The 12,532-nt window shown below is 39.5% G+C and overlaps 1 protein-coding gene across 7 annotated transcripts in view; it reads left to right on the top strand.

Annotated features, from left to right (window-relative positions):
- LOC121329091 (kazrin-like) overlaps positions 1–12,532 on the top strand; it is a 287,130-nt gene that overhangs the window by 26,584 nt on the left and 248,014 nt on the right. Inside the window, exon 1 of one of the 7 annotated variants that reach the window (XM_041274418.1) lies at positions 7,933–8,109. The exons of the other annotated variants lie outside the window; for them this stretch is intronic. The gene's annotated coding sequence lies outside the window, so the exon portion shown is untranslated. Of the gene's footprint in view, positions 1–7,932; positions 8,110–12,532 lie in introns of those variants that run through there. 7 annotated transcript variants of the gene reach the window in all.

Here is a 12,532-nt window from a genome sequence, read left to right on the forward strand (position 1 = left end):
CTATATTAGTTTGACACCATTATTGTGATGATCTGGGTCACAATTGTACAGTATATGACATTAGATTACTTGACTATGGTAAGATAGCAAGGGGTCTTAAATGACATCAAAAATGACAACTGGGGCTCCCAAGTGGCACATCTGGTAAAGGCACTCCGCGTGGAGTGCGGGATGTGCCCTATAGCCTGGAGATCACCAGTTCAAGTACAGGCTATTCCACTGCCAACCGTGGACGGGAGTTCCCAAATGGTGGCTCACAATTGGCCGAGCGCTGCCCGGATTGGGGAGGGCTTAGGTCGGCCAGGGTTTCCTCGGCTCACCGCGCACCAGTGACCACTGTAGACTGTCCGGGTGCCTGCTGGCCTGCCTGTAAGCGGCCCAGAGCTGCGTGGTTCTCTGATGCTGTAGTTCTGAGGTGGCTGCATGGCAAACCTGCAGAGTGAAATGAAGCAGACTGCTGACAGCGCACGTTTCGGAGGAATGCGTGTGTCCATGTGACGCCAGAATCACTGTTGAGCCCTCTTGAGGTGTTGTGGGCCAGTCGACAAAACACAGAGGACGGAAGTTGCCCATTTGAAGACCCCAGAGATGTACCCTACTTAGCTCAGTCCAGACGGTTGCCATGCTGATGCGCTGGGGAGACAGTACTGTGGTTGATCCGGAGCCAGCATCGCAGCCAATGTGTGTGCCGATGCACTGGGGAGGCAAAATAAGCTGATCTCTGCAGCCAGCATTACACTTCAGCCATCAACACCAGGCAGAAGGATATCTGCATCATCAGATGGAAAGAAACTCAAATGGATGGAGATGCAGATGGATCACATTAGTTTACTGGAAAGCTACGTCTTAGCTGGCGCTTATCTTGGCGAGAGCCGAGTTCAAATCAGCATGAAGTTTTAACATCTACTCTCAAGTAATGGAAATCATAGACTTATTATAATAGGCTGTTATTTTTACTATATAATTGCAGATATAATAGCACAAGGAAATGTATTGCCAACATTAAGAATGATTATATTAGTCCCAAGTCTTTTTTCCTGCTCCTTTGTGGGTATTCCATTCTTCTGCCTGGTTCTCTGGCGTGTCTCTGTAACCGCCTTGGTAGACGCATTGCAGTCAATTCACAAAAGGCTGTAGCTGCTCTGGCTGTTGACAGACAAGCATTGCGGAATTGCAAGATCTGTGTGTTCCATTTGAAAATTGAATATGAGATTGCCTTGAGGGCTTGTATGCAGTTCAGCCATAAAGCAGCAGATGTCAGCATAACCCACAGAAGAGGAAAGTCGTCTGTAACAGACTGAATGAAGCACTGTATGTGGTGGTACTCCACTGCAGAAGGGTTTACAGGGGCAAGTCTTCATATTTTAATTGCAAAAATGCATCATCTGCGCTGGTGTGATGGGGCTTTTTTTCTTATTTCTAATGAAAGTGCCATAGAATATTATAAATCACATATCAGAAATCAACCAATCAGAGTAAAGTATTTGCCAAAATTCCAGTACATCTTATCCTGTGTACAGATGTCATCCCACTCAAACACGCCACGCCTAATTCCAATGTTCACAAATCAAAATAAAAGAAAACATAAAACACACACATACCTGATAAGAAAATATTACCAAGATTGCAGAAATAGAAAAGTAAGAAATTAAACTGCTACAATCCTTTAATGCTATGGGTGCAAGTTTCTCCAGCTGCACGTTTGTGTTTAATAAATAGTCTCACCACGAAACAGCACCTGTTACCCTACACACATTATTCATGTGAAATATCCTTTTGGACAGTTTGCAAACCTGCCCCTTTCACAATGTCCGACTCTTGGTTTAATTAGTGGTTTAATTAGTCCTCATAAAAAAACAGAACTATAGATTTTAGAGAATATTAATCACACAGGACATCATTCAGTGGTTAAAGAAAAAAGGGCTTGTAACCAGGAGGTCCCCGGTTCAAATCCTGGCTGTCACTGACTTGAGTAAGTCACTTAACCTCCTTGTGCTCCATCTTTCAGGTGAGACGTTGTTGTAAGTGACTCTGCAACTGATGCATAGCTCACACACCCTAGCCTCTGTAAATTGCCTTGGATAAAGGCTTCTGTTAAATAAACAAATAATAATAATAATAATCTCCACAAGTGACTTTTTCTGGTCAAGAAAAGTTGAATATGATCTCAGTGATGTATTGCTTGGGTGAATTAGGTAATACTAGCAGACACAAAGGAATTACCAGTGATTATAAAGTTTTGCATCACCTAGAATTTTAGGATTGAAATATAATTTATATATATATGATAACATAATTTTGATATTTTATTTAACATATTGTAATCAAAGAAACTACAACATGATATCACGTAGGTCTAGCAGAAACCATAATAATAGTACAGTATTTCATGTTGGATTTAGAAATGTTGCATTTTTTAATTTTTGTCAGTTTTTCATTATGTATATAGAAAACTACAAAGCAGTATGCAATTCAATATATTAACGTAACATTACTCAACAGGTTTCATTCGACTTTATGAAGTAAAATTAGTTATGCAATTAGGGTAAGGCAAAACATTTGCCATAATTGTACAAGATATCTATACCCTTTGTTAAGCATTCCAGTGCTCTTTGCATTGTGACATCACAAGCTGCACCCAATTAGAGGGCTGAACAGAACTCTCTAATTTAAATGAACAGGGTGTCAGTAGAGATTCGTACTGAACCCCAGATCCATACAGTTGGGTAAAGTAGTTCCTTAAAAAGACTTTCTTTGTTTTTCTGATGTATTTCAGCTTCAAGGGAAGTGGTCTGGGGCAGGTTATCAGCAACTCGTCTCCATTCTTAGCTTGCAAGTTTTGACAGACAGTATTACTTTGCAGATCATTTCCTTATCTGGACTCTGCCACACAGCTGCAGTAGAGAGAACAAGAACAAAACTAAAAACAAGTAAAGGAAAACACAAAGTGAATGGAAAAGGGCTAAAAAGGTCTGCATTCTGTCTGTGCTATTCTTTCTGTAGCCAAGCTTATGGAAAATGCAAGTGATGTTTCAAGACAGTTTTGTTATATATCCCCAAGTGTCTAGAATGTTATCAAGTCCCTCAGGCGTATAGTAATGGCTTAGCCATTGCTCAGCCTATTGGATGGAAAGGGTTAGACATGAACCAGTCACAGTTTAAAGACATTCAGCTAAAGAACCCTCACACTGAGAGGTAAGTAAGACTCTGACGTGGATGTCAGTATTATTAATTCACCAGCCACTAGGAGGAGATCCATTGCAATAATGTGGACCCGATTTGCAAAGTTTGAATAAATTCCTCATAATAAAACAAATCACTTTTTTGCAAATTCATCAAAGCAAGTAAATATCCTCATAATCCCATTGAAAACCAGACCCACAGTGTACATTTTTAGACATCTGGAGATGCATTAACTAAAGTAACATAAGGTAGTCTAGGACTAGTGCTAATCATAGTCTGTGAAACCAACCAACAATCCAAACCATGCTCTCATAACGAAACACGTGCTGATTATAGCTGCAGAAACCAGGCTTTGTTATCATCATGAGAAGACTGTGATTTTTATTTCAATGGGTATTGCTGATTTTTGATAGAGTACAAGTATCACAAAGCAAAGACTTGACAAGGCATGTGTAGTACAGTACCCATTACAATCAATAATCTGCACAGGGTCCACTCCTAGCTGGTGCGTGATGTTTTTGGTACAGTTTCTTCTAGTATAATTCAACGGTTTGGGGCATTTTTCTCTAAATCCGCACATGCCACAGCTCTAAAATTATTATGAACAGAAACTAGAAGACGAGATCTACGTTTGAGACCCATTTTGCCTGTATTTGTCTTTTCTGTCTATTTTTTTATCACTGTTAAGATGATAAAGGAAACCTTAGAATTCAGCCAAACTGCAACATCAGCCCTACTTTTTGCCTACAGGTTTCCCACTTAATGTCCCCCTGCAGTTGATGAATGGATGTATGTCACACTTTACATTTTTCCATAGATATCAATAAACCATGTGTCCTTTTGTCTGTACATCTGTCCTGTGTGTGAGACATGCACATCTTGAAAACAGCTTATCTAATTTTGGTGAATCTTGGAGTACACATTCTTTAGTATAAGTTATTGATATTCATAGATGGGTCACACTTTTCAGGAAATGTTGCATAGCCATTACATATTATACGCTATTGATTTACATCATGGTCATAGCATTTTGTATCATGCTGAAGTGTCTAATTTTGAATTTAGCGAAGGATGTATCTTACTGACATATTTGTTGTATCCCAAAAGTGAAAAATAAACTACTTTTTACAACAGTGTTAGTGCCACAATATAGAGCTAAATCCTTGTCTTCCTCAGAAGGGCAGGCTGTTCAGCGCAGAGTGTGTTTCCCAGTGCCTGGAGATTGGATGTTCTCCAAAAGCAGTCTTTTTCCTTGTAGCCAATTCCTGATATTTATTGTGCTCGGGCCAGATCTCCCCACAATTTTCCTGCTGCATCCTGTGTTCAGCATTCACAAGACTTCCTGTCATGGGGACAATAGTCAGGAAACCTGCCCCCTGTGTGATGCAGAACTCGCAGACAGAACAAAAAGGTTAATTGTTCTAAACACCCCCTTCCAGCAAAACTAACCACTCTGAGGCCTTGCGTGAGGAGAGCTCTTTATTGTTGTATTGTCTAGCTGTCCCATATATGAAACTAGTGTGCAAAGACAAGGGATAAGCTACACTGCAGGTGTAAGAATATTCTAACAATGCCTACAACATAGCACAGTACATGTGTACTTCATTATACTACCTGGGATACCTCACTGGGATAACACGTTTTATTGGAGGATTTTACAGAACTGGGGATCACTCTGGATTTCATCAATCACACATTGAGGTCAACCTGAGATTTGCCCTAAAAATAGGTGGCTGATAAAATTCAAGGGGATTATAGATTGCTTTATTCTCTACAAAACTGCGGTATCAGTTGTCAACCCTGTAATTTCAGTAGATAATTGTCTTATACTTTCCCCAGCTACTTTATACAAATTTGTGTTTACTTTGATTCCCCGGGCTCCGAACATGTATGATCAAGTCAAGAAGGGCCATTCAAGAGGGTATTGTCCATCATTTAGAAGTATATGACAGACACGTAACAATCAGGCATGGTAGCTAGTGTGTATATATTATAGTTCAGGCATGTTGGCCAGTGCATGTATATTCTAGTTCAGCACAGTGGCCAGTGCGTGCATATTCTAGTTCAGGCACAGTGGCCAGTGAGTGTATATTATAGTTCACACACAGTGGCAGTGTGTGTATATTCTAGTTCAGGCACGGTGGCCAGTGCATGTATATTCTAGTTCAGGCATGGTGGCCAGTGCCTGTATATTCTAGTTCAGGCATGGTGGCCAGTGCCTGTATATTCTAGTTCAGGCATGGTGGCCAGTGCATGTATATTCTAGTTCAGGCATGGTGGCCAGTGCATGTATATTCTAGTTCAGGCACAGTGGCCAGTGCGTGTATATTATAGTTCAGGCATGGTAGCCAGTGTGTGTATATTCTAGTTCAGGCATGGTGGCCAGTGTATGTATATTATAGTTAAGTTTCACACGTTTTGTCACAAAGCCAAATTTGAATACACTTTCGATTAAATTTGTATTTTATTTCCTGTGAAACTTTAATATGATTGTGATTTTTTTTTGCAAGTGATTTATATATTTACTTATAATAATACAGGTCCCTTTAAGGGGCAAAAATAATTTACAGGAGGCATAACATGAAGCAACTCTTAAAGGAGTGACAGCAATATATAATGGGTTCATAACAGCTTGTACAGCAGCTCCAGTGTGTCTGGGCATTTATACATGAGTGCACCAGACCACCCTTGTCTTGGTGTTATTGAGAGAAAGATGCTGGCTACAGGAGCACTATGTAACACATTTGGATTCCTGCTAGTGGTGCAGGAAAGTAATGGATTCAAATAAAAAATGCATGCAATAGAAACACTATACCCAGATGGAGTCGTACCAAATATGACATTGTCTTTGCAATGGACCCTGCAGGGGCTTGCTTAATATTCGCCATGCGTCGACATAGACCACCATTAGTATTTGAATTAGTCTTGCACACTGTCTGTTAGAGCAAATTGCCAGAAAAATCCTAACTCCCTTTCTGAGCTTTCTAAATGGTGGTACAGAGCAGATGGTCGGCATTAAACACGGTGCCAAGTCCTGCTGACGCTCATGTGAAACACACAAATAATGAAAGACCTGGACCCGTTTCCCATCTCAAGAGCAATTCCACGATGATCAAATATTTAGGGTGGCAAATTATTACTATAAACAGTAATGGGTCACGATGCTTGCTGTGTCTTGCTTATAAAAGCATTTGCTTTGGGATGATTATAAAAGTGTGTAATTCGATCAAGTAGACAAAACCTTTGTCTCATACCAGCTTCTGTACTTACACTTTTCAATACTACCCCTTCACATTTCAAGCTACTGTAGAAATGTGTATCTCATTTTCAACACTTTGCTACCTGTTGTTTTTAGCACCCCATTCCCAACCCTACGTTTTCACACTGGTAGGTTTGATATGTTTGTTCTAAAGGCAAAGGAAAAAAAAAAAACAGCTTAGTAACAGTTAAATTATATTTCTGAGAAGTTTGTTGATAGCTATATATCATTAAATTGTTTTATACAGCACACGAGATGAATAAATGCACCAGGTACAATATTTCAGGGTTAGGGAACAAACAACATATTTAATAAAAAATAAATAAATAAATACAACAGAATTTCCATCCATTTATCAGGAAGCTGCATTCCAGGGCACTGCTTCACAATGATGACAGCAAAACCTCTGAATGAAATGTCTACTGTAGCTTTAGCACTAGCGAACGCACCGACAGAAGGTCCTAGTGATTCTGTAATCATGGCACAGTACCCGAAAGGTTATAAATATTCACCTCAAATTGAGAATGTATCGGATTGCCGCCAAAATACAATCCGAGATGCCTATCGGAGAGTATGATAAATGATGAAAAATCAAGCAGCTATTGTGTTTGCCGTGTAGTGTAACAGAGACAGGTGAGCCGACACCATAAGCTCATTAGGGATATTTTTTTGGTATGACGACTCTAAATGCATGGATAATTGTGAAAAATTACGCATGTGTTTTGTTTTTTACGTCTGTTGTGAAGGTCCTATAGTAATGTAAATGACTGAATATCCTGTTGCAAGTGTTTATTTACTTGCCTTATAGAATTACTGTAGGTGATCTCAAGTTGCTGTCATTCTAGAGTGCAGCAGCAAATCGATGTGGCAAGCCTAATTATTCTTCAATATATCTCTAAATAATTTCCAGACCTGAAAGCATTTTAAAATATTTAAAGCTAGCTAAAATACATTTAGAGATATCTGCAAATTATTTCCAGATATCTTTAAATGGAGCTTTAAATCAGATATCTACAATGCATTTTCATTTAGAAATGGACATGAAGTGAAGTCCACTCAAAACCTAGAGCATTTTCACAGGAAGTCATTTTGAGATATCCTAAAACGATTTGGAGATATCTCTAAATGAACAGGATGTTATTTAGAGATAGCTCTAAATGACAGATACAGATGTCTCTAAATCAATTTGAGATATCTCTATTAGATTTTTAGATATCTGAATATTAAATTTAATATATCTTCAAAATTGTTTATTTACAGATATCCGCAATCAGTTTAAAGATATCAGCAAATGATTTACAGACTAATATTTGAAGATGTCTCTAAATGATAATTTGGCTTGACATACAGACAGCTGTAGAGCAACTTTCGCACACCTGTCCAGTGCGCGTACGCGCGCGTTAGTTCCCTCGGAACATTAAGGCGTGCTCGTCCACGTCAAGGCTCTTTGCTTCGGGGGACGGGTCTGTGAACTTGGCTGCATCCATCTGCTAAGCCGCGGCACTCTCGGCTCGTCCTCGATTCAACTGAAGTCTGTGCACAGCGCTCTGGTAGGTCTGAGCTGGTGTGGAAAGCAGAACACTGGAAAAAAGAATACATCTTTCGCCAGGAGCACACTACGCATTGGAAAACAACACCCTTTTAAAAGAACATTACAAATCACAGAGGTAAGTTATTTTTAAAAAGTTGTAGTTTTAGTAGTAGTTCAATGCATTTTTTTTTCTGTTCGCAGAGGAATGCAATGCAGTGATCTCTAGTTTCCCACGTTCCTCGGCAGCAAACGTGTTTGGATACTATGAAACAGCACGTTGTTTTGTTTACTTGTGTTTTTGATTTAATCTTTAGAACAGTTGTGTATGTCAGAAACTACCGGTACGGTACATCTATAGAAGATTCCTCGTTTTCGGTGTTTTGTATTGCCAGTTTAATTACTACGAATTGTATAAGAGGACTTTATAACAATAATAATACTTGCCAGTCCAAAGTTCAAGATGTTTCCCAAGTTCAGTTTTGCATGAATGAGAAACTTGAAAGATTTACTTTTTTTTTTTTTTTTGAGCATTGTTTGTTAACATGAGTAGCAAGGGGGTAGATAGTACAAACAACAGGCTGTGTGAGGAATCGCATGCAATAATAGAAAGGGCTTGTTCACAGGATTGCAGAGGGATGCTGTTCAAAAAGGAAGTTCAATTGCTAAAAAAACCAAAGAAAAACCCAAAAACAACAAAAAAAAAAACTTGGGAAAGCCAAGGGGAAATTCCATTCTATAACAATAAATGAGATACCAATTTCTGTAGATTTTTTTGGTAATCTAATACTGGACGCAACACACGACAGCCGAAAGAATCGTTTTATGTTTAAGACCGTGTTAGTATACAATTTGTACAGAGTTTGAGATTGGAAACGTTTTATTTGCTTTTTAACAGCAGTGGTGTTTTGTATACTGTAAGTAACCTTTGATACAGTAAAACGCAAAAGCACACCTTGCATGGTTGCCTGATAGCAATACTCAAACAATAGCAATGTTAGAATAACAGGTGTAATCCTTATTGATACAATGCAGTGCATACAAGCGGGGCTTTTTTTTTCTCGAATTTTTGTGACGTTTTGGCTCCATGGCAGTTGTGCCGAAAACGAGCCGTGTTTCATTCAGGTAGAGCACAGATATAATGTTACATTCCAGAGTGAAGCGGGTGCAATCAAGACAGCATTGATAGAGAGCCTTGGAGAACAGTGTGTGTCATATAATCTTCTAAGGAACGTTTGAGAAGAAGCGTTTGACCTGTTAAGGCTGGCCCTTTCCTTGTAGGTACAAAGGGGATTAAATTTAATAGGACAGCATATAATTGTTTTGGAATGTTTCAGATTCTGCCACTTCACCATTCCATGAGCATAAAAAATGTGCTTTCTGGTTTCTGTTCTAAACTGTACCCAGCTTCTATTTGAAGTTGTGACTGAAGTTAACTTTATCAGACCATTTTGGATTTTAATAAGCCCTGTACCCTGCCCCTTGTGTATTTCTGTCTGTCTGGAGAAGAAAGCAGGGTCATTATTTATGTCAGTTATAGGTGTAGTGGACTGTTATGTTTAGTAATGTGAAATAATAATACAAAAAACAAACTACATATTACCTCCCAGTAGGGAAACTGTGATTTAATATGTGTATGTATTTATTTATTTATTTTTTTGTTAATGTGAAAGCTTGTGACTTTTTTGATTGATTTGAAAATGGGTATACAGCTTCATAATGGTGAGGAAGAAAACTAAGCTGCTTTTTATAGGGAGCCCTTCTCACATTAACCCACTGCAAGTGCTGATTGGTGTCATTAGCTAAAGGGCTTGGCTGATGATTCACCCCGCTGGGCTAATCTGAAGCCAGCCTTACTCCCCAGTGTTGTTCTGACCCCTGCCTCTCCGTGGATCGCTCCCACACAGCTGCACTCCTCCTGAGTCACCAGCAGACAGTGCTGCATGTCGTGGAAACAGAGCAGGAGATGCCAGGGTGCTCCAGTCCTGAGGGTGCTCGCTGTCAAAGCCACAGTGGAAGCATGCAGATTGCACTGATCTTAGGTTTCAAATTACTAACCCTATTTGTGTGTTCTGAAGTTAGGCTTTAGGAATTGTTTGCCTCGTAGCCTAGCGATGTTCACCCCAGCCATTTTGATATTTGTCTCTTTGGGAAGACCTGAACTCTTTCAGCATGTTAAAGTTCAGCCTATCCTAGGATAATAAATGCAATTGTGTCTCATTCTGAAAATACTGGATCTTAATTTCCAGGCCCTTCTAATAATAATCTGGAGACACAAATCTGGTGTTTTGCTAGATTTAATAGGTTAATCAATCATATAAATTGATATACATGAATACAATACCTAAGCTGAAGTATATTACTAATGCAGTGAAGTTAAATACAAAAAATACTTTCACTTTTTTTTGTTCCATTCACATGCTACATAATTCTCAGCTAAATGTAAAACTGTAACATTCCAGAATTGGCCCACTGAATTAACTATAAAGCCCCTTTATAGTTAAACATGCATTTGTTCTTGTGTGTATTTCAGGCAGAAACAGTACAAAAGTAAACATAACTGTTTTTTTTTTTGTTTTGTTGTTTTTTTAATCCCTGCAATTGCAGTTTCTTTTCAGAAAGCAATAGAATTACTGATCTTTTTTTTTGTGTACATGCATGTGAAGATTTGTATTTACCTCTTCAAGAAGTAAATGTGGAAAAGAAGGGAATTGTACAAAGAACTCTTTAGTTTAGTGCAAGGCAAACAACGTTGTGATACGCAGTTCTTATATATATCAACTACGTGACTTATGAATTCAGGTGCAGAAATATTCGTTCAAATATTGAGATATTATTTTTGTTAGTGAGGAAAAACTGTTACTCCATACCGCTGTTTTCACGTCGCGCTGCTAAAGCCTGTTGTTGTTGATCAACCAATGAGCACTGACACAGAGTGAAAGGGCCAAAATAAAATCTGATCAGAATGAAAGCTGGACCGATGCATTTGCATTGGTTATACTGATGTTGATGCTGGCCAATAGCAGCTAACAGAAACAGAAGCGGTATGAGGAATCAGAATGCGAGCAGCACGAACTGCGCTGAATGAAAGCTGATTATAGTAAAGGTTGACTAAGAGAGGCGTTTCTGGGGGGCTGCTGTAGCATTTGAGAAACGTTGACTTAAAGTATAACTTTTGTCAACTTTCTCCAAGGCTACAGTGGCCTTTTTGAATTGTGGGGACCAGAATTTGACACCGTGTTCAATAGTAAGTAGGGTCTCACTAGTGCATCACACAACCTTCTCATCATAACCTTCGTTGTACTCTGCACTTTTGACTATATAACCAAGAATTCTGTTTGCCTGAGTAATGAGTTTATTACAACACCCAGGTAATCCTCATGGTGGGCCTGTTCTAGTTCTGCAATGCCCATTTGGTATTTGAATTCTGCGTTCCTCTCAGATGCTCCATGAGAGCCTCAGTCTGCACGCACATCAGTTCTATGACATCACTCTCTCAGCTGCTCCATGAGAGCCTCAGTCTGCACGCACATCAGTTCTATGACATCACTCTCTCAGATGCTCCATGAGAGCCTCAGTCTGCACGCACATCAGTTCTGCCGAGCGCTCAAACGAAGACGGTTTGAAGGTTTGTGGGGAATTAATTTAATTACATTTTGCAACACTTTTTAAAATGTGGACAAACTAAATCCTGACAGTAGAAGACTCGCCCCCTGAGGTAACAGGGGTAGCTAAAGAAAAAAAAAGGCTCAAAAGCTTCTGTCCCTGGCCTTTTGAAGCAAAAATAATCTGATGGTCCGCTGGTACTTCAGTTGGATATACTGGGCCAGGAGCTATTGAAACCTCTAAGGGTTTAATATTGAGACTGTCATTGCCATGCTTTCAACTGAATTCAGGTTTTTCCCTTTGGGAGAGGGATGTAAAGAAGTGCAGGAGAGTATACTAACTTTGAATAACCTGGGCTACAGTGTCCACTGCTCCCCTGAGTTTGGAATCATCTGCAAATGTAACAATATTACAATGTATATCTTGGTCCAAGTCACTACAGTACAAGTATGTGTTCACTGTTCATAATACTGTCGATTTGAACCAGCCCCTTGAACGTCTTCTTTCCCAAGCAAAATCCTTTCACATGGATCTCAAACGGCACATTCCTTTCATAGCTTTCATATGTAATGAGTTCTTTTCCCTAGGAATCGTATAGAGGAAACACACTCCAGCTGTTTCATGGTTTCTGAAAGAGCATGTGAGAGAGCTGAGATGAACTGTAACACTTCCTGCCCAATCTCTCCTCTACCATGTAGCTGCCAGGGAGCGCTTTTTCCAGCAGTTTTTAACTATCGCGGCTCACTAGTGTCTTGTGACTGGTGCAACTGTACGGTTGTATGTCTCATAATGCTTCCTCGGGTTGGGTCCATCACAGAATAAACAAAGATGTCCACGTAACACCAGTCACAGCCAATTTGATCCTGTTGTATTTGCTTACTGTCGGGATTGATAGAGATTGGTCCTGCATACTGAATTTTGAGGTGCTCCTGGCTAGTTGACTACCAATCAAAATG

Source organism: Polyodon spathula, chromosome 16 (assembly GCF_017654505.1).
Source record: "Polyodon spathula isolate WHYD16114869_AA chromosome 16, ASM1765450v1, whole genome shotgun sequence".
Classification (NCBI taxonomy): Eukaryota; Metazoa; Chordata; class Actinopteri; order Acipenseriformes; family Polyodontidae; genus Polyodon; species Polyodon spathula.